The following is a 26,262-nucleotide window of genomic DNA, read 5'->3' on the forward strand; positions in this document are numbered from 1 at the left end:
GTCCCAGAAGAAGAAAATAGAAAGAAAGGGGCAGAGAACTTAGTTGAAGAAATTACAGCTGAAAACTTCCTATCTGGGAAAGTAAACAGACATCTATATCCAGGAAGTACAGACAGCCCCAAACAAAATGAACACAAAGAGGTCAGCACCAAGACATATTAAAATTAAAATGGAAAAAATTAAAGATAATGAATCTTTAAAGCAGGAGAGAAAAGCAACTAGCTGTTTAAAAGAGAACTCCCAAATACTCTCTGTTGACTTCTCCATAGAAATTTTTAGAACAGAAGGAAGTGGCATGATATGTTCCAAGTAATAAAAAGAGAGAGCCTAAAACTGAGAATACTCTACCCAGAAAAGCTGTCATTCAGATTTGAAGGAGATATAAACAGTTTTACAGAAAGAAAAAGCTGAAAGATTTCAGCACCACTAAGTTGGTTTTACAAGAAATACTAAAGGGACTTCTCTAAGCAGTAAAGACCAACAACTAGAAATATGAAAATTAAGAAAAGATAATTGGATGCAATCTCAAAAACAACAGAATGATCTCTGTCAGTTTTCAAGGCAAACCATTCAGTATCACAGTAATCCAAGTCTGTGGCCTGACCAAAAAGGCTGAAGAAGCTGAAGTTGAACAGTTCTATGAAGACTTACAAGACCTTCTAGAAAACTAATACCCAAAAAAGTTGTCCTTTTCATCATAGGTGAGTGGAATGCAAAAGTAGGAAGTCAAGCAATACCTGGAGTAACAGACAAATTGGGCCTTGGAATACGGAATGAAGCAGGACAAAGGCTAACAGAGTTTTGCCAAGAGAACACGCTGGTCATAGCAAACACCCTCTTCCAACAACACAAGAGAAGACTAACATGGACATCACCAGATGGTTAACACTGAAATCAGATTGATGATATTCTTTGCAGCCAAAGGTGGAGAAGCTCTATATGGTCAGCAAAAACAAGACCAGGAGCTGACTGTGGCTCAGATCATGAACTCCTTATTGCCAAATTCAGACTTAAATTGAAGAAAGTAGGGAAAACCTCTAGACCATTCAGGTATGACCTAAATCCAATCTCTTACAAATATACAGTGGAAGTCGCAAATAGATTCAAGGGATTAGATCTGATAGACAGAGTGCATGAGGAACTATGGACAGAGGTTCATGACATTGTACAGGACACAGTAATCAAGACCATCCCCAAGAAAAAGAAACGCAAAAAGGCAAAATGGTTGTGTGAGGAGCCTTTACAAATAGCAGAGAAAAGAAGAGAAGCAAAAGGCAAAGGAGAAAAGGAAAGACATACCCATTTGAATGCAGAGTTCCAAAGAATAGCAAGGAGTGATAAGAAAGCCTTCCTCAGTGATCAATGCAAAGAAATAGAGGAAAGCAATAGAATGGGAAAGGTGAGAGATCTCTTCAAGAAAATTAGAGATACCAAGGGAACATTTCAGGCAAAATTGGCACAATAAAGGACAGAAATGTATGGACCTAACAGAAGCAGAAGATATTAAGAAGAGGTGGCAAGAATACACAGAACTAAATGAAAACATCTTCATGACCCAGATAACCATGATGGTGTAATCACCCACCTAGAGCCAGACAGCCTGGAATGTAAAGTCAAGTGGGCCTTAGGAAGCATCACTACCAACAAAACTAGTGGAAGGGATGGAATTCCTCTTGAGCTATTTCAAATCCTAAAAGATGATGCTGTGAAAGTGCTGCACTCAATATACCAGCAAATTTGGAAAACTCAGCAGTGGCCACAGGACTGGAAAAGTTCAGTTTTCATTCCAATCCCAAGAAAGGCAATACCAAAGAATGTTCCAACTACCACTCAATTGCACTCATCTCACACACTAGCAAAGTAATGCTCAAAATTCTCCAAGCCAGGCTTCAATAATACATGAACCATGAAATTCCAAATGTTTAAGCTGGATTTAGAAAAGGCAGAGGAACCACAGATCAAATTGCCAGCATCCTTTGGATCATCGAAAAAGCAAGAGAGTTCCAGAAAAACATCTACTTCTCCTTTATTGACTACACAAAATCCTTTGACTGTGTGGATCACAACAAACTGTGGAAAATTCTTCAAGAGATGGGGATACCAGACCACTTACCTGCCTCCTGAGAAATCTGTATGCAGGTCAAGAAGCAACAATTAGAACTGGACAAGGAAAAAAAGACTGGTTCCAAATTGGGAAAGGAGTAGGTCAAGGCTGTATATTGTTATCCCACTTATTTGACTTATATGTAGAGCACATCATGTTAAATGCCAGGATGGATGAAGCACAAGCTGGAATCAAGATTGCCGGGAGAAATATCAGTTACCGCAGATACACAGATGACACCACTCTTATGGCAGAAAGGGAAGAAGAAGTAAAGAGCCTCTTGATGAAAGAGAAAGAGGAGAGTGAAAAAGCTGGCTTAAAAGTCAACTTTCAAAAAGCTGAGATCATGGCATCCCATTCAGTCACTTCTTGGCAAATAGATGGGGAAACAATGGAAACAGTGAGAGACTTTATTTTGGGGGCTTCAAAGTCACTGCAGTAGGTGACTGCAGCTGTGAAATTAGAAGATATTTGCTCCTTGGAAGAAAAGCTATGACAATCCTAGACAGCATATTAAAAAGCAGAGACATTACTTTTCCAACAAAGGTCCATCTAGTCAAAGCTATGTTTTTTCCAGTAGTCATGTATGGATGTGAGAGTTGGACTATAAAGAAAGGTAAGTATCAAGGAATAGATGCTTTTGAACTGTGGTGTTGGAGAAGACTCTTGAGAGTCCCTCGGACTGCAAGGAGATCAAAACAGTCCATCCTAAAGAAGACCAGTCCCGGGTGTTCATTGGAAGGACTGATGCTGAAGCTGAAGCTGAAGCTGAAGCTGAAGCTCCAATACTTTGGCCACCTGATGGGAAGAGAAGATTCATTTGAAAAGACCCTGATACTTGGAAAGATTGAAGGTGAGAGGAGAAGGGGACGACAGAGGATGAAATGGTTGGATGGCATCACATGTGTATCAGATGTCCATGATGGCAACTCATGGACATGAGTTTGAGTAAGCTCCAGGAGTTGGTGACGGACAGACAAGCCTGGCATGCTGCAGTCCATAGGGTTGCAAAGAGTCAGACACTGCTGAGTGACTGAACTGAACTGAACTGAAAAATGACTTAAAGGGCAAAAATTTTGAGAAATAAGGATACTCAGGATTGATCTACCCATACATCCAAAAAGGAGCAGACACTACCTAGTCTCTAACTAAGCAGAGATCCAGAAGAAAGCATATCTTGGCCATCCTTTTCAGAGGGGAAGATGGGCTTCATAAACTATTTAAGAAGAGTTTTAGATTTACAGAACAGTTACAGAGATACTACAGAGAGTTCCCACAAACCCTTCACCTCATTTCTCCTAGTCTTAATATCCTACATTGCCATGGTAAATCTATCACAACCGTAAGATCTAACTTGGTACAACTACAAAATGTAGTTGATTTATAATGTTGCATTAGTTTCAAATATACAACATAATGACTCAATATTATTATAGATTATACTCCATTTAATGTTATTAGAATATATTGATCATATTCCCTGTGCTGTACATTACATTCTGTATCTTATTTATTTCATACCTAGTAGTATGTTCCTTAAGATCCTTTTTCTTTGTGTTGTCTCTCATCAGAACCCTCTTGCCACTGCTGCTGCTGCTGCTAAGTCGCTTCAGTCGTGTCCGACTCTGTGCGACCCCATAGACGGTAGCCCACCAGGCTCCCCCGTCCCTGGGATTCTCCAGGCAAGAATACTGGAGTAGGTTGCCATTTCCTTCTCTGATGCATGGAAGTGAGAAGTGAAAGTGAAGTCGCTCAGTCGTGTCCGACTCTTCACGACCCCATGGACTGCAGCCCACCAGGCTCCTCCATCCATGGGATTTTCCAGGCAAGAGTACTGGAGTGCGGTGCCATTGCCTTCTCCGCTCACTGCTGGTAACCACTAATTTATTCTAAGAGTCTGTTTCTGTTCTACTATATTTATATTTTAATTTTTCATATGTTAAAAATATATGAAAATATACAGCATTTGTCTCTCCTTCTCGACTGAGCATAATCTCTTCCAGGTCCATACACTGTTTGTTTTTTCTGGCCTTCTTGCGTGGCATGTGGGATGGTGGATCTTAGTTCCCCAACCAGGGTTTGAACCTGCATCCCCTGCATTGCAAGTCTGATTCTTAACCATTAGACCACCAGGGAAGTCCCAAGATTTCATTCCTTTTTGTGGCTGAGTTATATTCCATTGTGTGTATATATGTATGAACGTTGAGGTGCAATATATCTTTTATAATTAGTGGGGTTTTTTTGGACATATACCCAGGATTGGAATTGCTGGATCATCTTGTATTTCTATTTTTAGTTTTTTGAGGAAGCTGTATACTATTTTCCATAATGTGGCACCAACTTACATTCCCACCAATAGTGAACCAGGGTTCTTTTTTTTCCACATCCTCACCAATATTTGTTATTTGTAGACTTTTTGATGATAGTCATTCTGACGAGTGAAGTAATACCTCATTGTTATTTCAATTTGCATTCCTTTAATAATTACTGATGTTGGGCATTTCTTCATGTGTCTGTCAGACATCTGTATATCTTCTTTGGAAAAAATATCTATTCAGATCTACTGCCTGTTTTCTGATTGGGTTGTTTAGGTTTTTGTGAAAAATACCATTGATATTTTATTAGAAGTTACATTGAATCTAGTCATTTAAAAATATTAACTAATCCAATTAATGAATACAGTATACCTTTCCATCTGTTCATGTCATCTTCAATTTATTTCATCAGTGTCTTAATGTTTTCTCAGTACAGGTCTTTTACCTCCTCAGGTAGATTTATTCCTAGGTATTTTATTCTTTTTGATACCTTGTAAATGGGATTGTTTCCTTAATTTCTCTTCAAATAGTTTGTCATTAATGTTTAGAAGTGCAGCAGATTTCTATATATTAATTTAGTATTCTACAACTTTTCTGGCTTTATTGATGAGCACTAGTAGTTTTTTTGCGACATGTTTAGGATTTTCTATGTAGAGTACCATGCATTGTGCATGCCAAGACACTTCAGTAGGTTCTGGCTCTTTTCATCCCTATTGACTGTAGCCCTATTGACTGTTCCTCTGTCTATGGGATTCTCCAGGGAAGAACACTGGAGTGCCCCCCTCCAGGGGATCTTCCCAAGCCAGGGATCGAACCCGTCTCCTGAGACTCCTGCATTGCAGGTGGATTTTTACTAACCACCAGGGAAGCCCTCATATAGTATCATATCATCTGCAAATAGTGACAGTTTTACTTCTTCCATTACAACTTGGAGATCTTCTATTTCTTTTTCTTTTCTGATTGCTATGGCAAGAGCTTCCAACAATTTGTTCCTCCCCCCAAAACTTTGTTGAATAAAAGTGGCAATAGTGGACACCCTTGTTTTACTCTTTATCTTAGAGGAAATACTTTCAGCTTTTCACCACTGAGTTTGATGTTAACTATAGGCTTGTCTTTCACATAGCTTTTATCATATGGAGGTATATTTTCACTATACCTACTTGTTCAGAGATTTTATCATAAATGAATGCCGAATTTTGTCAAAAGCTTTTCCTGTATCTATTGAGATGATTGTATAATTTTCATCCTTCATTTTCATAATGTGGTGTATAACAATGATTTGCAAATGTTAAATAATCCTTGCATTTCACAAATAAATCTCGTGTGATTATGATATCAGTTCAGTTCAGTTGCTCAGTTGTGTCTGACTCTTTGCGACCCCATGAATCACAGCACGCCCAGCCTCCCTGTCCATCACCAGCTCCCAGAGTTCACTCAGACTCACGTCCATCGAGTCAGTGATGCCATCCAGCCATCTCATCCTCTGTCGTCCCCTTCTTCTCCTGCCCCCAATCCCTCCCAGCATCAGAGTCTTTTCCAATGAGTCGACTCTTCACATGAGGTGTCCAGCGTACTGGAGCTTCAGCTTTAGCATCATTCCTTCCAAAGAAATCCCAGGGTTGATCTCCTTCAGAATGGACTGGTTGGATCTCCTTGCAGTCCAAGGGACTCTCAAGAGTCTTCTCCAACACTGCAGTTCAAAAGCATCAATTCTTCAGCGCTCAGCCTTCTTCACAGTCCAACTCTCACATCCATACATGACTACTGGAAAAACCATAGCCTTGACTAGATGGACCTTAGTTGGCAAAGTAATGTCTCTGCTTTTGAATATGCTATCTAGGTTGGTCATAACTTTTCTTCTAAGGAGTAAGCGTCTTTTAATTTCATGGCTGCAGTCACCATCTGCAGTGGTTTTGGAGCCCAAAATAATAAAGTCTGACACTGTTTCCACTGTTTCCAAATCTATTTCCCATGAAGTGATGGGACTGGATGCCATGATCTTCATTTTCTGAATGCTGAGCTTTAAGCCAACTTTTTCACTCTCCTCTTTGACTTTCATCAAGAGGCTTTTGAGTTCCTCTTCACTTTCTGCCATAAGGGTGGTGTCATCTGCATATCTGAGGTTATTGATATTTCTCCTGGCAATCTTGATTCCAGCTTGTGTTTCTTCCAGCCCAGCATTTCTCATGATGTACTCTGCATAGAAGTTAAATAAGCAGGGTGACAATATACAGCCTTGATGTACTCCTTTTCCTGTTAGGAACCAGTCTGTTGTTCCATGTCCAGTTCTAACTGTTGCTTCCTGATCTGCATACAGATTTCTCAAGAGGCAGGTCAGGTGGTCTGGTATTCCCATCTCTCTCAGAATCTTCCACAGTTTATTGTGATCCACACAGTCAAAGGCTTTGGCATAGTCCATAAAGCAGAAAAAGATGTTTTTCTGGAACTCTCTTGCTTTTTCCATGATCCAGCAGATGTCGGCAATTTGATTTCTGGTTCCTCTGCCTTTTCTAAAACCAGCTTGAACATTTGGAAGTTCACAGTTCACATATTGCTGAAGCCTGGCTTGGAGAATTTTGAGCATTACTTTACTAGCATGTGAGATGAGTGCAATTGTGCGGTAGTTTGAGCATTCTTTGACATTACGTTTCTTTGGAATTGGAATGAAAACTGACCTTTTCCAGTCCTTGTGGCCACTGCTGAGTTTTCCAAATTTGCTGACATATTGAGTGCAACTTTTTCACAACATCATGTTTTAGGATTTGAAACAGCTCAACTGGAATTCCATCACCTCCACTAGCGCTGTTCGTAGTCATGCTTCCTAAAGCCCACTTGACTTCACATTCCAGGATGTCTGACTCTAGATGAGTGTGAGTGATCACACCATCATGATTATCTGGGTTGTGAGGATAGTTTTTGTACAGTTCTTCTGTGTATTCTTGCCACCTCTTCTTAATATCCTCTGCTTCTGTCATATGATCCTTTTAATGTATTGTTGAATTCAGTTTGATAATATTTTGCTAAAGATTTTTGGATCTATGTTCATGAAGGATATTGGTCTTTAATTTTTTTCTTGTGATGTACTGGTTTTGAGATCAGAGTAATGGTGGCCTTAAGAAATGAGTTTGGAAGTACTCCCTCCTCCTCTATTTTTTGGAAGAATTTGAGAAGGATTGGTATTAATTCTTCTTTCAGTGTTTGGTAGAATTCATCAGTGAAGCTGTCTGGCCCCCTGTAGTTGTTTGTTGAACTATCTTACCTTTAACACATTAATTCTAGTTTGGACTTCAGTATATAGTATGATGAACTAATGTGGACTCCCCCCTCTTGCTTTAACTTGTGTCTAACTCTTTGTGACCCCATGGACTATATAGTCCATGGAATTCTCTGGGCCAGAATAGTGGAGTGGGTAGCCTTTCCCTTCTCCAGGGGATCTTCCCAACCCAGGGACTGAACCCAGGTCTCCTGCATTGCAGGCCAATTCTTTCCTAGCTGAGCTACAAGGGAAGCCCACTTTAAATAGTAGGGTAAAATATTTTTTGAAAAGTTCAAATTCAAGGTCAAGCACAAAATAAGCAGATTTCCCTGGGTACCAGCAATGAAGAGGAGTTCACACTAGATTGCTGCTCATGAAAGTCAGCACCATGATGGCCCAGGGACAGTGGACCTGGACACTGACTGAAACCGTTCATTGGCCACAGCCAGACAGGGCACATGGCCTTCAGCCACAAGGGGTAGGGACCTGGAATCGACGCCTGTGTCAACTTGGGTTCTGAAATGGCAGCATCTCTGTGTTTAGGGAACCCAGACCATTACATACATACCCTAGCATGGGGGTTTATCTTGTCAAGACTCTGGATAGAAAAAAAAAAAAAGGACTTTTTTGAGAAACTGAAACCCCGAGCCTTCTCCATGCAAGGATGTGGAACCCAAATTTACTCTTCCTGCTTGTTTTAGCAATGTAGAGCCAATAAATTGAGAGAAACTAACCACAGACAGGTGAAATACTTGGGTGTCCAGCAAAGAAGAACTTAGACTTGCTCTGTGTGGCTATTTTCACATACCATAGTCCATAGAACATGTGTGAAGGCATACACATACACATTTGCAAAGAGTCAGACACGACTGAGCACACACACAAGGGTATAAAGCATGCATGCACCACACACACACGTAACCCCCCCCGCCCCGGGAAAGATGGGCTCACATGTGAAATTCATAGACCATTAGAGAATAGGAGCAGACACAATCACAAAAAAGTCAGTACCCCTGAGAATCTGAGATAGCTAACAACAAGAAAAAAGACCCTACAGAAAAAGAATAGTCAGACTTGATGAAATAAAAGAATCTCAGATTGAAGAAGCAGCCTGAATATGGAGTCAAACATATGTGCCTTTGAGGTATTTGTTTTGTCAATTCAGGTTTTCATAAATTGAGTGTTCTTAAAATGGAGCCTATCACACACAAGGAGTACCATTTGGAAATGGTTTTGGAGCCTTGACTAAAGAGATCACCACTTTTCAGATGCCTGGACAAAGACTCAGCCCAGAGTCCTAAGACCTTGGTGGCCCACTGGATGTCTTTTCTCCCTAGTCTGCACAGGACACTGGCTGTAGGTAGATTTAAGAAAGATCAGAGTAGCTGAAAATGAGGACTGGGCAGGGGGACACAGCCAAGCTGACAAGAGAGCTGCCTGCATGGTCCTGCCCTGCCTGTGGGCTGACTGTGCTAATGGACAATCACAAGGAGAACAGGAGGGACGTGCTCCCAATCACCACAGCCACGGATGTGCTGCCTGAGCCAGTCCACTGGGTGAGCAAAGGAAATCATGGAGACTGAGAATTGGAAAGTTGAGGATGTGTGCCAGCAGAAATCTCCTGCCAGTAACATTTTCCTTCAGAGGAGCGGACGTTTGCAAGGAGAGAGGATTCAGCTGCACTGGCTCTGCAGCACGAAATGGTTGCACTGGCTGTGTAGCAGTCAGCTGGCTATTCAGTCTCTGAGACGTGATCAGCCAGTTGCTCTAGTCATCCTTCAAGGTGTGGCTGCAAAGTCCCCTCTCGGTGAAACCCCTCTCCTCTCCCCATCCCTAGCTCAGTCATGTCCCTTCCTCAATGTGCCTTTGGTTTCTGTCCATATAGTGGCAGTCTAGTGACCACAGCAAAAAGGTCACAGTGGCTAAAACCTGGGGCTAGTACTTAGCATGTTGTTGGTCCCCAAGTCCAAGTGATAGAATGTCCAGACAAGCAAGGCCAACCATACTCCATACATTATCGTCTCCGTCATACACGCAGTTGTACCTGTTTAGTTGCTAAGTCATGTCTGACTCTTTTGTGACCCCATGGACTGTAGCTGTAGCCCACCATGCTCCTTGAGATTTCCCAAGCAAGAATACTGGAGTATTCCCAGTACCATTTCTTTCTCCAGGGGGTCTTACTGTATCTCCTGTATTGGCAGGCAGATTCTTTACCATTGACCCACTAGGGACAACCCCATACATGCAGGAACTAAATTAACTTGCACTTATGAAGTTGGTTTACATACAGTCTTGATCAGGCAAACCGAATTAGTTTAGTAAGAAGAAACACAAAGATCAAACACATTTCCTGACATAGAATAGACAGGAGTTAATTGACTAAGTTTTGCTCTTCATTAAAAAGTTTTATCATCATTTATACCGTCAGAATCATGTGTCTGCCTTTCTTAGTGAGTTTTTTTTTTTTTAACTCGTGGGCCATTTTAAACATATTTTCTGGCCAACTCTGAAGGAAAGAGACTCATCAAGAGAGCCAATAATTCATTTTTAAAGTTTAAGTTTAGCAACATTATTATTTTTAATATAGAAAATTGAAACATTTACTTTAGCTATTAAGTTAGTGATTGCTCCTTGAGGCTTTCTGCAGATGGTAGTGGAACAAGAGGGTTATAGTGTTTGAATAGAGAGGAATACAGTCTGCATGAAATAAGTCATTCTTTAGATAAATTCCTTGACTTATTAAAAGTGGTTCTTATTGTAAATGTAATTTTTGAATTGGGAAAGGCATTAGAAGCATAATCTAGCACTCTCCAGTGCTGAAATCAGAGGTGGGACAAGAAGTTCATTTTAAAAATCCATTTATAAGCTCAGCAAGTCCCTATTCATAAGCAGCAACTTCTGTCCTGAATTGGTTCAGACTCGCAGCTCTGACTGCAGACATGGTTCTGTTCTAGAAAGCTCCCACATGATTCCAGTCTATTAAAGCCTTTGAGGGCATAAAACTGTATCTTTAAAGCAGCTCTTGCTCTAACTTCCCTGCCAGAAAGGAGCCTATAGAACTCCAGGAACTAATCTTGGAGGATGACAAGGCAGACATCTCTTCCTATCAAGCCACGTGTGCTGGGCTGAGGCATGTATTATGTATCTTTCTGTACAGATGAGATGAAAGATGCCCAATTTCTGTTTCTCGGTGGCTACAGTATGAGAGAGGGCACAGCGCCAGAGGGGTCTGCAGTGTGTGAAGTCCCAGAACAAATGCTGTCTTACGACAGAGATTTGGTCAATAAATAAAGGACTTTTTCTGTTTAGATGTCAAAAGACTTGATTTGAGATAAGACAGGCATGATGTAAAATACAATGGCTAACTAATTGTTTAAGGTGAATGGTGAACGTGGGCCCAGCTCACAGACAGCCTCATGGGGCCATTTTGTTTGGATTTGGGGGAAAACAGTGGCCCCCCATAAATGGTGCTCAAACTTAGATGATCTTCAGAGTCACCCAGGGGACTTTAAAAATACAAATTCCTAATTTACTGAATTAGCAGTGGGTGGAGGGAGCCCAGGAATATTGAGTTTGAGAACTGCTGAACTCTGGAGAAAGAATTTAGGCTTAGGGACAGATAGATCTGGTTTTGAATCTTGCTAGTGTGATCTTGAGCATGTTTCCAGACTCTTCTGAACCTTAGAACCCCTAAGAATGGTAACTTTGGGATGATCAGTAAGGTATCTCAAAAAGTTTACACAGAAACTAGACATTATTAGGCACTTGGTAATTGTCTCAGTCCATTCAGGCTGCTATAACAATACACTAGCTGGCTTAAACAATAAACATTTATTTCACACCTTTTTGAAGGCTGAGAAGCTCAAGATTAAAGTAAATTTGGTGTCTGGTGAGGATCTGCTTCTTTGGTTCATAGACAGCTGCCCTGTAACTACACATGGCCAAACGGACAAGGGAGTTCTCTGGGGTCTTTTTAATAAGGGTATCAATCTCATTCAGGGCTTCCCTCATAGCTCAGTTGGTAAAGAATCTGCCTGCAGTGCAGGAGACCCTGGTTCAATGCCTGGGTCAGGAAGATCTTCTGGAGAAGGTATAGGCTAACCACTACAGTATTCTTGGGCTTCTCTTGTGGCTCAGCTGGTAAAGAATCTGCCCACAATGCAGGAGACCTGGGTTCAATCCCTGGGTTGGGAAGATCCCCTGGAGAAAGGAAAGGCTACCCACTCCAGTATTCTTGCCTGGAGAATTTCATGGACTGTATAGTCCATGGGATCACAAAGAGTCGGACACGACTGAGTGAATTTCACTTCACTTCGCTTCAGTCTCATTCATGAGGTCTCCATCCTTATGACCTAACCATCTCCCAAATACTCTCACATTGGGAGTTAGGATGTTAACACATGAATTCTGTATGGATGCAAACAGTCTACTGTAGGCACCATGGGCTACTCCCTCCTCATGCCCTTTGGGATTCCTGCGGATGTGATGATACTCAATTTAACCATAATCAGAGAGCCATGTAGAAGGTCAAGAAACTGGATGAATCAGACAGGAAGTGTTTGACATCTGGTTAATTCTGATAACCTCAGGTTGAACTTGATTGGGAGTGTGGCTGCCCAATCAAAGGCCAACAGCAGCTAGAAGGAACCAGTTAAGCAGGCTGGCAGAACCTCAGGGCTTCTGATTCACCGAGTGATATAACTCCTTTTGGGTCCCTCAAGCATGCTATAATCATGCCTCATGCATGTAGGCCCTCGATATCTTTATTTTTATTTATTTATTTTAATTTTTTAATTTTTACTTTATTTTACTTTACAATACTGTATTGGTTTTGGCATACATTGACATGAATCTGCCACGGGTATACATGAGCTCCCAAACATGAACCCCCCTCCCACCTCCCACCCCGCATCATCCCTCCAGATCATCCCTGTGCACCAGCCCCAAGCATCCTGCATCCTGCATCGAACATAGACTGGCGATTTGTTTCTTACATGATAGTATACATGTTTCAATGCCATTCTCCCAAATCATCCCACCCTCTCCCTCTCCCTCAGAGTCCAAAAGTCCGCTCTACACATCTGTGTCTCTTTTAAAGTTAACTTGATTCTCACCATAATGAGTGGAAGGCAGACAGCAACTAGCAGGCCTAGGATCTTGAGGTGCAGACACTGAGGGAACTCAGAATAAACATGACCAGGCTTCCTGGATCGTCAGTGCTACTCAAATCCCGCAGGAAGCAGCATATTTTTACAGTATTACTAGTTGGTGGTTTTTTGTTTTGTTTTGTTTTTTGAGTGTTTTCTTTGTGCCAGGCACTTTTATCCTAATAACACTCCTATGAGAAAATCCTGTGCTGTAAATACTAATATCATTCTTGTTTTACATATGAGGAAAAACTGAAAAATATAGAGGCTGGGTAACTGTTGGGAGTACAGAGTATGAGAGAAGGCATTCCTGGCAGAGGGCCCAACATGTGCAGAGGCCCTGAGGCCAAAAGGAACACAGTACATGTAAGGGGAAAGGCCAGGACAGCTACTGTATAGACTGTAAAAAAGCAAGGGCTGTCAGCCCATTAGGCCTCATAGGGCACCATGATTTTGTCTATTCTCATGATAGCATTGAGAAGTGATTGAGACTTTATTTTTAATTTAACTTCCACTTAGAGTTTTAAAAACACATGCAAAAGTAGAAAGAAAAAGATCATAGATTCCTGTATATTAAGGTTGGTGCAAAAGTAATTGTGGTTTTGCATTGTTGAACTTTGCCATTGGATATTAGAATACATTCTTAAAGATATGTGGTTATGTTATTCATCATTTTGAGGTACATTTCTTGCTTTATGTTTTTTTACTCATGAAATATTACTTGCTGTTTATGTATTTTAGACTATGGAAATGATATTAGACAAAAAGGAAATCTGAACGGTTTTCTTGAGTTCAAAATGGATCACAAAGCAGCAGAGACAACTTGCAGCATCAACAACACATTTGGCCCAGGAACTGCTAGTGAATGTACAGTGCAGCATGACTCAAGAAGTTTGGCAAAGGAGATGAGAGTCTGGAAGGTGAGGAGCATAGTGGCTGGTCACTGGAAGTTGATAACAACCAACTGAGAGCCATTATCAAAGCTGATCCTCTTACAACTACATGAGAAGTTGCCCAAGAACTCAATGTCGACCATTCTATGGTTGTTTGGGATTTGAAGCTAATTGGAAAGGTGAAAAAGCTCAATAAGTGGGAGCCTCATGAGCCGACCACAAAGGAAAAAAAAGTCCTTTTCCAGAGTCATCTTCTCATATTCTATGCAACAACAATAAACCATTCCATGTGATGAAACGAAGATTTTATATGACAACTGTTGATGACCAGCTCAGTGGTTGGACCAAAAGAAGCTCCAAACCACATCTCAAAGCCAAACTTGTACCAAAAAAAAGGTCATGGTTTGGTAGTCTGCTACCTGTCTGATCCTCTACAGCTTTCCAAATCCCAGAGAAACCATTACATCTGAGAAGTATGCTCAGCAAATCGATGCACTGATAAATGTAATAACGGCAACTGGTATTGGACAACAGAAAGTGCCCAGTTCTTCTCCAAGACCACAACCGACCACACGGTGCACAACCAACGCTTTGAAAGTTGAATGAATTGGGCCATGAAGTTTTGCCTCATCTGCCCTAGTCACCTGACCTCTCACCAACTGACTCACTTCTTCAAGCTTCTCGACAAGTTTTTTCACGGAAAATGCTTCCACAACCAGCAGGAGGCAGAAAATGCTTTCTAAGAGTTCATCGAATCCCAAAACACAGATTTTTATGCTACAGAAATAAACTTATTTCTCCTTGGCAAAAATGTGATGGTTGTATTTTGATTAATTAAGATGTGTTGAGCCTAGTTATAATGATTTAAATTCAGGGCCTGAAACCATCATTATTTTATGGTTTGGTACCATAAATTACTTTTATGGTACAGGGATGGTACCTAATACCATCACACAGCTTCAACAATTAACCCTGAAAATGTTTCAAGCAGGAAAGTGATATGATTAACTTTATATTCAAACCCACCAACCAACCAGCCCTCTGGCTACTGTGGAGAAGGAGTTGGAGGGAACGAAGTGGACATGGAGAGACCAGTTGGGAGGCCACTGCAGTAGTCCAGGAGGGACAGTGTCATGGTGAGGTGAGGATAAACCAAGGGCAGTGGACAGATTCTGGAGGAATGAATATGTCAGTGTCAGCTTCCCCCAGAAGCAGACCAAGAGACAAGGATTTCAGCTCAAGTAGTTTATTTGGGGTCAGGAAATAGAAACAGGTGAATGGGGAGGAGAGACATGGAAGGAAGGAGGGAAGGCAGCCAGTGTCTTCTCAAGCCAGCTACCTTTTTAGCAGGACCAGTGTGCAATTTGCAGGGCTGGTGCAAATGAAACTGTGAGGCCTTGTGATCATAAATTATTGAGAAATTCAGAATGAAAACAGCAGAGTGTTTAGCCAAGCACAGGCCCTTTAAACAATGGAGTCCCATGCATATCGCAAGTCGGTGAAGCCCATCCTGCCTTTGGGCAACTGGAGCTTAATCCTGCAGGAAGCTGGGTGAAATGAGATAAAACACACAGCTCAGAAGAATCAGAGCGCCATCAGTCAATGGCCAAAGGCTGCTCCTGGAGTGTTCCACCTTCCTGGCGTTTCCAGGCTGCCCTGCCTAGAAGAATGGATTCCCCTGGCTTCTTCACGTAGATCCTGGAGGCTGGAAGTATGCCAGCGTCATTACGACATGGTCTGTTCTTAGGGACACAGGTTGGACAAGGATAACTCCAAAAGGACACAGGTGACTTTCAGGTTTCTGGCTTAGGCATTGGAAGGGGTCAGAGGGCCCTTCCTGGAGACAGGGAGCACTGGAATGGGAGTAGGTGGGGGAAGCACTGGAGAAGGAGGTTGGTTTGAACATGTTGAGCCTGACTCATCCACATGGAGATGTCAGAAGGCAGTAGGAGTTTTGGCTCTTAGGCTCAGAGGAAATGTCTGGCTGTGGGTGGAGATGGAAGTACCAGGGAGAGAGAGCAGTGGGCTCTAGGATGCCAGGCATGTCCACAGCCGGGGTGAGAACACTGGTCAGCACTCAGGATGCGCAGTTAACTAAAGCAGAAAGCTGCTGCCTTGGTCCCTGCTCCTCGGACCCTGGCTTCCAGACCAGGGCACTCAGGTGGACACCTGCCTGCAGGTTTGTGCCATCTCTCTGGAGGGAGGCTGAAGCCATCACCCTCCGCAGGCTCAAGTAAATGGCTTCCCGTCCTAGCCTTGGAAGAAACAGGGAGCAGATGACCTGAAACCATCAGTGTCTGCTGGCCCCATAGGCACTCCCCCAGCCCAGGCAGAGGCAGAGAGGGAAATGTTAAAGTCACCCACGCAAACACTAGTTTTCCCATCCTTACCTCAAGTTTCTGTTTCATAGGTTTTCTCTGTGCAAATGAAACCTTAAGCTTACTGTGAATATTAAAACAATGAATTTCACCCAGCAAATGGAGACAGCGAAATGGCTGAAGTTGTACAGAATCCAGTTACCAAGAGCAGTTAAATTGTCCAAATCTCGGTCTGGGGGTGTTCGTATGACATAGATACTCTTGCATATTTCAATGTCTATTTAAAGAAAGGGTGCCCAGGCTCCATTAGTGTGGAGAGAGGCTCCTGGAAGCCACATTATTTCTCATCATTAAAGTCAGTCCGAGTTTTCCAACAAAAAGGAGGATAAGTGAATCGGACCTGGCAGGCCCGGCAGCCAGCTCCTCAGCCCAGTAATCGCTCCCTTATTGTTCTTTCCCATTAAAATGATGGTAAAACAAACCATATGGCATTTACTGTTCTTGCTTTTAGAAAGAGACATTTTACCACGGGGCCCTGGAGAGAGTGGAGGGGCCCTTGAGCCCTTCCAGGGGCAGTCACAATAATGGCAGTGGCCGTGGGTCAATCTTGCACTTTCATGCCCTTACTTCAATTCTTCCTGGGCGGAATCTACTTTTCCTGTGTTTATAAAAATATACACATATGAAACCATCTCTTAGGTGTTGGTGTGGGCAGGTTGCAGTGATCTGAAAAAAAGCCAGAGTATATTTACACAGAAACATCTAGATGAAATACATTCTATTTGTCATTATGGAATATTAAACATCTGGCCTGCTGATTAATTTTTTACTTTTCAAACCAGCATTTTTGGCATGGTACAGTCACAGCTTGAGAGATTCTTCACAGCCAATGCCATGGCTGTTCTACTTGAGTGATATTCAAATACTGAACATCAGGTTTGGCATGAATGCCAGCCCCAAATAGCCGGCATCGATGTGTACCAGCCGGTGGCAGTCCTGGCTATCCTTTCACTCTGTGAGTGGAGGGAAGAGGAGCGGACACTGAAGTAAGACTTCAGATGGCATTTCCATTTATCCTAAGGCCTTGCTCTAACAGGAGGTGGAATGATGCTGGTGAAAATGCTGAGTGTTAGGTGACCCAGCATCCCCTGGGAACTCAGCTCCTAGGGCTGGTGCTGGCCTGTCTGCTCACTCCCAGGGCAGGCCTGCAGCCACTGGCTGTCCTCCCGATACCAGAGCAGGAGAACACAGGTACCAAGGACTTGGAATCCGAAGATAGATAATTTGTGATATCAAAAATGACACTCTAAATTGGTTCCAAATACAAGGATGTTTCGTGATGGTGCTGGCGCTGATTCTCTCACACAGCTTCATGCTTCAAATGTTTTTCAGCCAAATAAAGAGGCCTAATAGCCATCAAACTCCTGTCCAATATAATTACTGTAAATCATTATAAATGAGCTCTAATACTGCTAGGAACATAGATGCTCGGCCATGGTCACGGGAAATGAGGCCAAGAGATTGTTTCTCTGAGGGAATGTGAGATCACACTGTGCTCTCAAGACTCACCTGAACCTCTGTTCAGAAAGCAAAGGAAATATCCCCAACATGTCTTGTGAAAGAGTGCCATCAAAGGTGGGAAAACAGTGGAATGCAATATCATTCCAGGAGAAAAATGAGTGGCTACACCCCCCAGGAATCAGTGTTTTAACAGTTGTCACGGAAGAAAGCGCTGAGGCTTACAGAGCACTGACTGGGTTGCGAGGTATCATTCTAGGGACTTGACACCAATTACCTACCTTACGAGGTAGGCTTGGAGGTAGCCGTCCCAGGTTGCAACTTTCCCTCTTGACACCCATTCGGTTCACACCAATTGTTGATGATACCCTCTAGGTGCTTTTGGTTGTGGTATGTGCTGGTGTGCCCTGCAGACACAAGTTTGAAGATGTTGAAGGGAGGGCCACTGGTGGGAGGGGACAGGAACGAGGGGAAACTTCAGGAAGAGAGAGGAAAGAGGAAAGTGGTGGCGGAATGGTAGGGCTTATGCTTTTACCTTGTATAACTTTTTTTCAGTCCTCAAATTTCACGTGGGTAAAGTCTATCTGTATTTGGCTGGTAACAATGTTGCTAATGCATGTGTGATTACAGTCCCAGGGAAGCAGGGCCCGGGTTGCAAAGGTCAGCATTTGAGCAGAACCTTGAGAACAGACAGGCTCTCCTTGTTGTCACCCACACCTCACCACCATGATGTGGATGTAAATTCCATGTAAAAATATGAAGTTTGCATTACTGGTCTCTGTGGTCCCAAGCAGGATTTAGACTCAGACCACTGCTCCCCACCCCACACCTGACCTGCCCCAGGCTCCTCTGGGAACCTGCCTGCCCAGCCTCCCTCCAGTTTGCCCCCTCCTTGTTAAGATGGGCTCCATAGGGCCATTACACTCAGTAAGGGCGCCAGATTTAGCAAATAATTTGCAGGACATCACTTAAATTCAAATTTCAAACGAACAACAAAAACAGTTTTTAGCTTAAGTATGTGTGCACCCTACAGTATTTGCTGCTGCTGCTAAGTTACTTCAGTCGTGTCCGACTCTGTGCGACCCCATAGACCGCAGCCCACCAGGCTCCCCCGCCCCTGGGATTTTCCAGGCAAGAACACTGGAGTGGGTTGCCATTTCCTTCTCCAATGCATCAAAGTGAAAAGTGAAAGTGAAGTCGCTCAGTCGTGCCCGACCCTTAGCATGGACTGCAGCCTATCAGGCTCCTCCATCCATGGGATTTTCCAGTATTCGGGACTTACTTAAACAAACAAAAGGAAAAAAAAAGTTTTTTTCATTTATGTTTATCTGAAATTAAAATTTAACTGAGATGTCCTGTGTATTATCTGACAACCTAATACCCAGCCTCTGAGAGACTTCCTTCAGCTCCAGCAAGCCCAGGTCCTCCCAGCTGGTTCCTGGTTTATCTGGAATTCCTTGATCCGGGCTTCAGAAATGGCCCGAGCAACCCCCACCCCGACCCCTGGCCCAACCGCTGTGAAGAGAGCCCCGTGCCAGACTGGGGGGTGAGACGACCTGGCAGGGTCTGCCTGGGTGAACCCTTGGTTCCAGTTCCGTGGGAGCGCATCACTGTTATAACGTGGGAAGCTCCAAGTACGAGTGCCGCCTTTAACTCTCGAATTGAGGTGGGCTGGGGCGGAAGGCTCCAGGAGAAGGTGGTCTCGGAGGGGGACACTCCGCGGGAGGGCGGCACCTGGGCGCCGGGAGAGCGGCGGCGCGGAGCGGGGGCGGAGCGATGCCGCGGGAAGCCCAGCCTCCTGAGCTCGTCGGGTAACGCAACCACGGCCGGGCCCCGACTCTGGCCACCAGAGGGCGCGCTGGCTTGTGAAATGAGTCTCCGCCACCAGGAGGAAAACGCCCTGCGTTTCATTCGGGTTAGAGGTTCTTTCTTTGCTCTGAAACTAAACGAGAGAAAACTGAGGGTACATCCCCTCCTCTGTGACAGCGAGGGGTCTTCCTGAAAGCCCCATGAGAGCAAGGGGCTCAGAGGCACTTAGGCGGTGGGCAGGAAGTACTGGACTGGAGGGAGGGAGGGAGGAATGGAGAAAGGAAAGAGCGAAGAAAGGAGGGAGGGAGAAAGGAAGGCAGGCAGGCAAGGCAAGGCGGGAGGGAAGAAGGGTGGAGGAGAGAGGACAGGCCGCTGTTCTTGCTGGGTCAGGACCCACATGGTGATCTCAGTGGTCCAGCCCAGGGCTTGACACACCAAAGACGCTTGATGAAACACTGGTTGAAAGAGAGAACGAGTGGCCCCCCAGGAAGGGAAGCACTGAGAACCAAGCATTCAGGGTACTGATGGTGGTCTAGAGGGAAGCCTGGGAAGGAGAAGGGGTAGGAGGGCACAGGAGGGAAGGGGAACATTTCAGAAAGAGAGAGGCGTAGTGAAAGTGGTGTAGAAATCACACCATGGCTTTCACACTTAGACTGTATAACTTCTTTTTCAGACCTCAGTTTCCACATCATGGATGTACTTGGCACTTGCCACCTGTTAACAGTGTTGCTCATGAATGCATCCTCTCTCTCCTACTGAGGTTCTCCAGGGCAGACCCTGCCAGGTCATCTCACCCTGAAGAGTCTGGCACAGGGCTCTCTTCACAGCCAGTGGGCAGGTGGGGGATGCTTGGGCCATTTCTGAAGCCTGGGTCAATGTCAGTTCAGTTGCTCAATCGTGTCCGACTCTTTGCGACCCCATGGTCTGCAGCACGTCAGGCTTCCCTGTCCGTCACCAACTCCCAGAGCTTGCTTAAGCTCATGCCCATCGAGTCAGTGAGGCCATCCAACCATTTCATCCTCTGTCGTCCCCTTCTCCTCCTGCCTTCAATCTTTCCCAGCATCAGGGTCTTTTCCAGTGAGTCTGTTCTTTGCATCAGGTGGCCAAAGTATTGGAGTTTCAGCTTCAGCATCAGTCCTTCCAATGAATATTCAGGGTCAATGAACTCCAGATGAACCAGGAAGGGGAGTTTATCTCACTGGGAGGCCCTGGGTCGGTTGGGCCTGTAGGAACTGAGGGGAGGTCTCCTAGAGGCTGGGTAAGAGCCAGGGTTGTCAGACAAAACACTGGATGGCCCAGTTCAATTTGAATTTCAGTGGTCAAAAGAGAAAACATGTGACCATGTGACAGTGCTTTGTAAACCATAAAATGTGTGTGATAATGAGGAGCTGTCGGCTAGTATCATTGTTAATCTCTTCTTCCCCTAAAAAAGTCAGGACAGTGTGTTGAATAAAAGGAGGAAAGGACGGAGGGAAGGAGGAAAGAGTGAAGGGAGAGGAGAGAAGGCAGGAGGCACACTCTAGGTGTGATCAGCATTTCCTCTTCCCTTCTGTCCATTTGCTAAATATTCTAGGGACCCAGGGCTTTGATTTTCTTATTTCAGGTGAGCAGGTTTCTTCATTATGCAGCTAGCATTTACTGAGCCCATGTTTCTGCCCTCACAAGAGGGAACCTTCTAGTGGGGCACAGCCTGTACCCCACACAATTCCCCCTAGGTCCACAAGACCTCAGTTTACACTTCTATAGGAAGTTTCTCCTGTCATCTAGGCAGCTAAGGGATGGGATTGATTTCTCCATTTCTCCATTTTAGAGACAGGAGGCAAGGTTCAGGGACCCCAAGTGCTGCCCGAGGTGACCACAGAGAGTGGTCAGACTAATAGCCTCTTTTCAGACTAACACTCCAAACATAGTGATCTGATAAGTGCATCAAGAGGAAAGTGATCTTGTTTGTGGAATAAATGAGAACGCTGTGGAAAACTGGAAACAAGCGGGGTGAAGCGGCTCCATGCCTCCAGCCCACGGAAGGCTGAGCCACTGCTCCCCTTGCTTGTCTGTTTCTGGGGTGACTGTCGTGGCTCGCACAGTTGTGTGCCCTTCGTGCTCTGCCAAGCCTCCCACACAGAGGATCGCTTAATCCCCACAGCACCACGGACAGGCCCTCAGGTTGAGTGACGTCTCCAGGGCCGCACAGCTAGAAGGTAGGGACTCTGAGCATAGGGCTCTCTGAGTCTTGCTCAGGCTGTGAACAGTGCCCGGGACTTGCAGATGTGGAAAAACTGATAGTTCTTACCTGCCAGATCTTGACGGGGTTCTCTCTCTGAGCAGCCCTCTCGACTGCAAAGCAGCTCTGTGTGTGCTGACCTGGCAAAATGCCTCCGAAGCCTTGATGAGTGAGTGAAAAGGGAAGTTGTGGAACTCTGCAGCCCAGTGCACTGGCAACAAAATGTCCCGTGGGCTCATATTTTTGCTTCTGTGAGGGATAACTCTGAGCGGGTATTAACCGCTGTCTCCGGTGGTCACCTCCACGGGGAGTGGAACTGAAGAGGGGGAGGGTAGGGAGAACGTCCAGCATTCTGTGATATTGGCTGCTGTCTGAGTTTCTTGTAACAATCCTTATCCTTCAGGAACGTTGGAAATGGAATGTTTGTAACAGGGAAAATGTAGAGACAACCCAAAGGCCCCAGGCCAACCCTGGAGGGCTCCCCGCTCTGTCTAGTTAGGCTGCCCTTCCAGCCCAGCCTGCAATAGGGTTGAAGGTGAGACACATCTAAGGGTGGGAATCAGTCCAGAGTTGAGTCAAAGGAAAGAGACTTGTGCGGCCATGGCAGGGACCCCAGTGGCTGCTGTGTGAGCATGTGCACACACACACGTACCAGGCCTGTTACCTTCCTGCCCCCAGCACACGCCTCTGATCTGGCCTCTGCTTGGGGTTGGTTGAGGGCTCACATGCAGTTCTCTGCCCCAGGCCAGTCCTGGGACCCCCCACTGCCAAGCCCTCTCCCTGACTTTGCCCCTGGCCTCACCCTGCTGACAGGACTGGGCTGGGAGACGGGGCTTAGGATTGTCTGGGCCCTGGAAGTTCAAGGCCCTGGGCAGCCTGCAGTGGTCCTGGGCTCCTTCTCATTCTTTTTCTCCAGGGGGAAGAAAGCCTTCCTTCAGCTCTTTCCACAAGCCTCCCCTTCTTTGGAGTAGCCAGGAAGTGTGAGCTCTGTCTACTTAGGGTCCCAATTTGGTGGGAAGTGTGTTGGTAGGTGTGGACACGTGTGTGTATAAACCTCTGGAGTGGGTGTTCACGGTGGTTATCTCTGGGTGGGGGATTGTGGGTGAGCCTCACTTGCTTCCTTCCTCACATTTGTGGTTCATGTCTGTTTAATTTGTTTTTTAAAGTTTGTCTTTTAAAGTCTCACAGTCCCTGAGACAAAATCATCCAGAGAGAAAGCGCGAGAAGGAGAGTAAGAGAGATGCATGAAGGGCAAGAAGGAGGGAAGGAGAAGAAGCAATGAAGAGAGGAAAAAGCACAGGGAGAAAGAGAGGGTCAGGGGAGCAGAGATGAAGGAGGTGGAGGCAAAGGGCAGAGGAGAGATGGGGAGAGTCCTGCAGGGCCTGTGCTGAGGCCTTGATGTGCCCCCCGCCCCCAAGAGTGGCAGCAGCTGGTGTCCTACAGATGGCACTGCAACCCCTCCAGGCCAGCTCCCAGGCATTCCAGCTGTGTTACACCCCGAGCACCTCTGCTGGGGACGGAGGCAGCAGATGCTGCAGGTGGCTAGAGCCCAGCCTCCAGGTGGAGAAGCTGGGTGTTAGAGACAATCCTCTAGGGTCTCTCGCACTTTGCACATTTCATGAGCAGAGGCTCTGATTGCATTTTTTCCAGATGATCATTTTTAGGATGTTTGAATAACAAACAGCCTTAGAAGTGAGTGGTAGTGTTTCATTTTGGAGTGAAGAGTAGACAGACATGCCCACTGCACATTATAGAATGCTCTGTTCCCCTAAGTTCTGGATTCCTCTTTTGGAGGTTTACATTGCAAAATACACACAGCTTTCTGTTGTACACTAGAGTCTTTGTTCTCAGAAGCATGGGAGGGCAGTGTTGCCTAGTGGTTAGGAGGTCAGCCTCTGAGCATAGACTCCAATCCCAGCGCTGCTGTTTAGTGTGTGTGACCCACAGAATGTGGTCTGAGAGCAGACTCTCAGAAAAGAAGGTGGGAAGAAAAATACTTGGCAACTTTTATTTAAAATGAACACAAGGGTACCAGTGAGTCAACAGTTTTACTCCTAGGTAGCTACCCAACAGAAATACAGCCATATGTGTGCTGAAAAACAACTCCTAGAATGTCCAAAGCAGTGGGAACACCCCAGTGTTCATCAGCAGTAGACGCTGCACAGGACAGAGTTCTGTGCAGCAACAGGGACCTGCAGTAATATTCGTGAATCTCACAGACACGTGGTGGAGGAGCCAGACACAGTATCATGTACAAGGTAAGACTCCGTGCACATAAAGGACAGAAGCAGGCAGAGCTGAGGGAGCTGGTAGCAGTCGGGATGGCTGGCGGGCACCCTTTGGGGTCAGATGGAAGGAAACACAGGGGATGCTTCTGGGAGTTGGTCGTTGTCTGTGTCTTCAGTGCAGGGCTGGTGGTGCAGGTGTGAAAGTTGATGACATGACTTTGCCTATGTAAATTATTTTCCAGTAAGAAGTTTAAAAAGTGGGAAGGGGTGGTTAGAGATAGATTTGTTTAGTTTCAGGGGACTGAGTTCATTTTGAGCCTGGAAAGGATTCTTTCAGAAAAATCCTTACCATCTTATTCATGATCAACAATGGGAAGAGACGGATATCAGTAACATGAGCCAAGAGAGATTTAGGTACCTCCAAGGAAGCTTCGTCCACAAAATGGGTTACTTATAGAAACAGGCAAATGACCCTTCATCCATGAGCTGTACTTTGGGTTTTTCAAAGCGTTTTCACATTTATACACTCTTCATGCACTGAATATGAAACAATTATTTTGACTGGGACTGCTAAAGAAGGACACCAACTTTAGGAAAGTCCTTGATAAAACAGTTCAGAGGTGGAAGGTAATATCCTGGTTTAGAAGGTGACAGTGAAGCAAAGAGGCATCCTACTGCTCTACATAGAAATGCAAGGAGACTTTAGGTGGGCCTGGGACAGAGGAGAGGAAAGGAGGTGGGATGGGCAGTGCCAGGCAAGAGGGCAGGAGGCTGATTCTTCACAGGAGTCCGTAACCCTTATACGATGTACTGTGTCCTGGGCGCGTCATAAGCGGTGAGTGCACACACACACGCACACATGCACACATCATGAAGCTTCTAATCTTTACTCTGTAGGGAGGTAATATGAGGTCACTTGTTTGTCCCAGGTCACATGCCCAGTAAGTGGTGATGCTGGGACCTGAGCCTCCACGGGGCCCCCTCAGTGCCTGAGCTGTTAGCCAGTAGGCTACGTTGCCTCTCTGTGTCTTAGAAAACAGTCTAATATGCTATATGTGGTTGTTTGTGATTGACAGAGTAAACCACCTCTTCCCCGGCCCCCATTTTCAGTAAAGTCTCACATGTAAATGTCTCCTGGGAGCCTTTAGGGAGGTGCTGAGTTGCACGTTGGGATCAGCACTGATCAGATACCACAACAGCCACGGGAGTGAGATAGGAATGAGCAGGAGAGGCCAGCAGGGGCAGGAGGTGGTCCTGAGTGCAGCCATCCCCAGGGAGTCACAGAAATCTTGGGGGAAAATACTGAATTTCCTATTCACAGGGGATTGAAGTCCCAGCCAGTTTAAAATTTTTTTTTAAATTTTTATTCTTACTTTATTTTACTTTACAATACTGTATTGGTTTTGCCATACATTGACATGAATCCACCACGGGTGTACATGAGTTCCCAAACATGAACCCCTCTCCCACCTCCCACCCCATATCATCTCTCTGGATCATTCCCATGCACCAGCCCCAAGCATCCTGTATCCTGCATCAAACATAGACTGGTGATTTGTTACATGATAGTATACATGTTTCAATGCCATTCTGAATATATCTACGTAAAGAAACTAAAGACCTATATATAGAAAACTATAAAACACTAATGAAAGAAATCAAAAAGGACACTAATAGATGGAGAAATATACCATGTTCATGGATTGGAAGAATCAATATAGTGAAAATGAGTATACTACCCAAAGCAATCTACAGATTCAATGCAATCCCTATCAAGCTACCGTCAGTATTTTTCACAGAACTAGAACAAATAATTTCAAGATTTGTATGGAAATACAAAAAACCTTGAATAGCCAAAGTAATCTTGAGAAAGAAGAATGGAACTGGAGGAATCAACTTGCCTGACTTCAGGCTCTACTACAAAGCCACAGTCATCAAGACAGTATGGTACTGGCACAAAGACAGACATATAGATCAATGGAATAAAATAGAAAGCCCAGAGATAAATCCACACACATATGGACACCTTATCTTTGACAAAGGAGGCAAGAATATACAATGGATTAAAGCCGTTTTAATTTAAGTTTCAAAGAACAGTGTCTAACTCAGCTGGCATCTGGGTTATACACACAGCAACTGTGAGAGATGGGGAGAAAGGCTCTGTGAGCCCCATTTCACAGAATAAATTAACCCCAGACAGATTCAGAAACCCATCCAAGGTCATACACAGGGTTGGCACTGAAGGATTTGAACCACTTCGGCTAAGAACAACTGGGGAGTATCACAGTTCAGTTCAGTTCAGTCGCTCTGTCATGTCCGACTCTTTGCGACCCCATGGACTGCAGCACTCCAGGCCTCCCTGTCCATCACAAACTCCCAGAATTTACTCAAACACATGTCCATTGAGTTGGTGATGTTATCCAGTCATCTCATCCTCTGTTGTCCCCTTCTCC

At 44.7% G+C, this 26,262-nt stretch overlaps 1 long non-coding RNA gene across 2 annotated transcripts in view; it reads left to right on the forward strand.

Moving 5' to 3' along the window:
- Positions 1–14,526, forward strand: part of LOC138418424 (uncharacterized) — a 36,910-nt gene extending 22,384 nt beyond the window's left edge. For both annotated transcript variants that reach the window (XR_011248554.1, XR_011248553.1), the window contains 2 exons: positions 3,676–3,976; positions 13,564–14,526. This is a non-coding gene — a long non-coding RNA (uncharacterized lncRNA). The remainder of the gene's footprint in view (positions 1–3,675; positions 3,977–13,563) is intronic.
- Positions 14,527–26,262: the final 11,736 nt, after the last annotated feature.

Source organism: Ovis canadensis, chromosome 14 (assembly GCF_042477335.2).
Source record: "Ovis canadensis isolate MfBH-ARS-UI-01 breed Bighorn chromosome 14, ARS-UI_OviCan_v2, whole genome shotgun sequence".
NCBI lineage: Eukaryota > Metazoa > Chordata > Mammalia > Artiodactyla > Bovidae > Ovis > Ovis canadensis.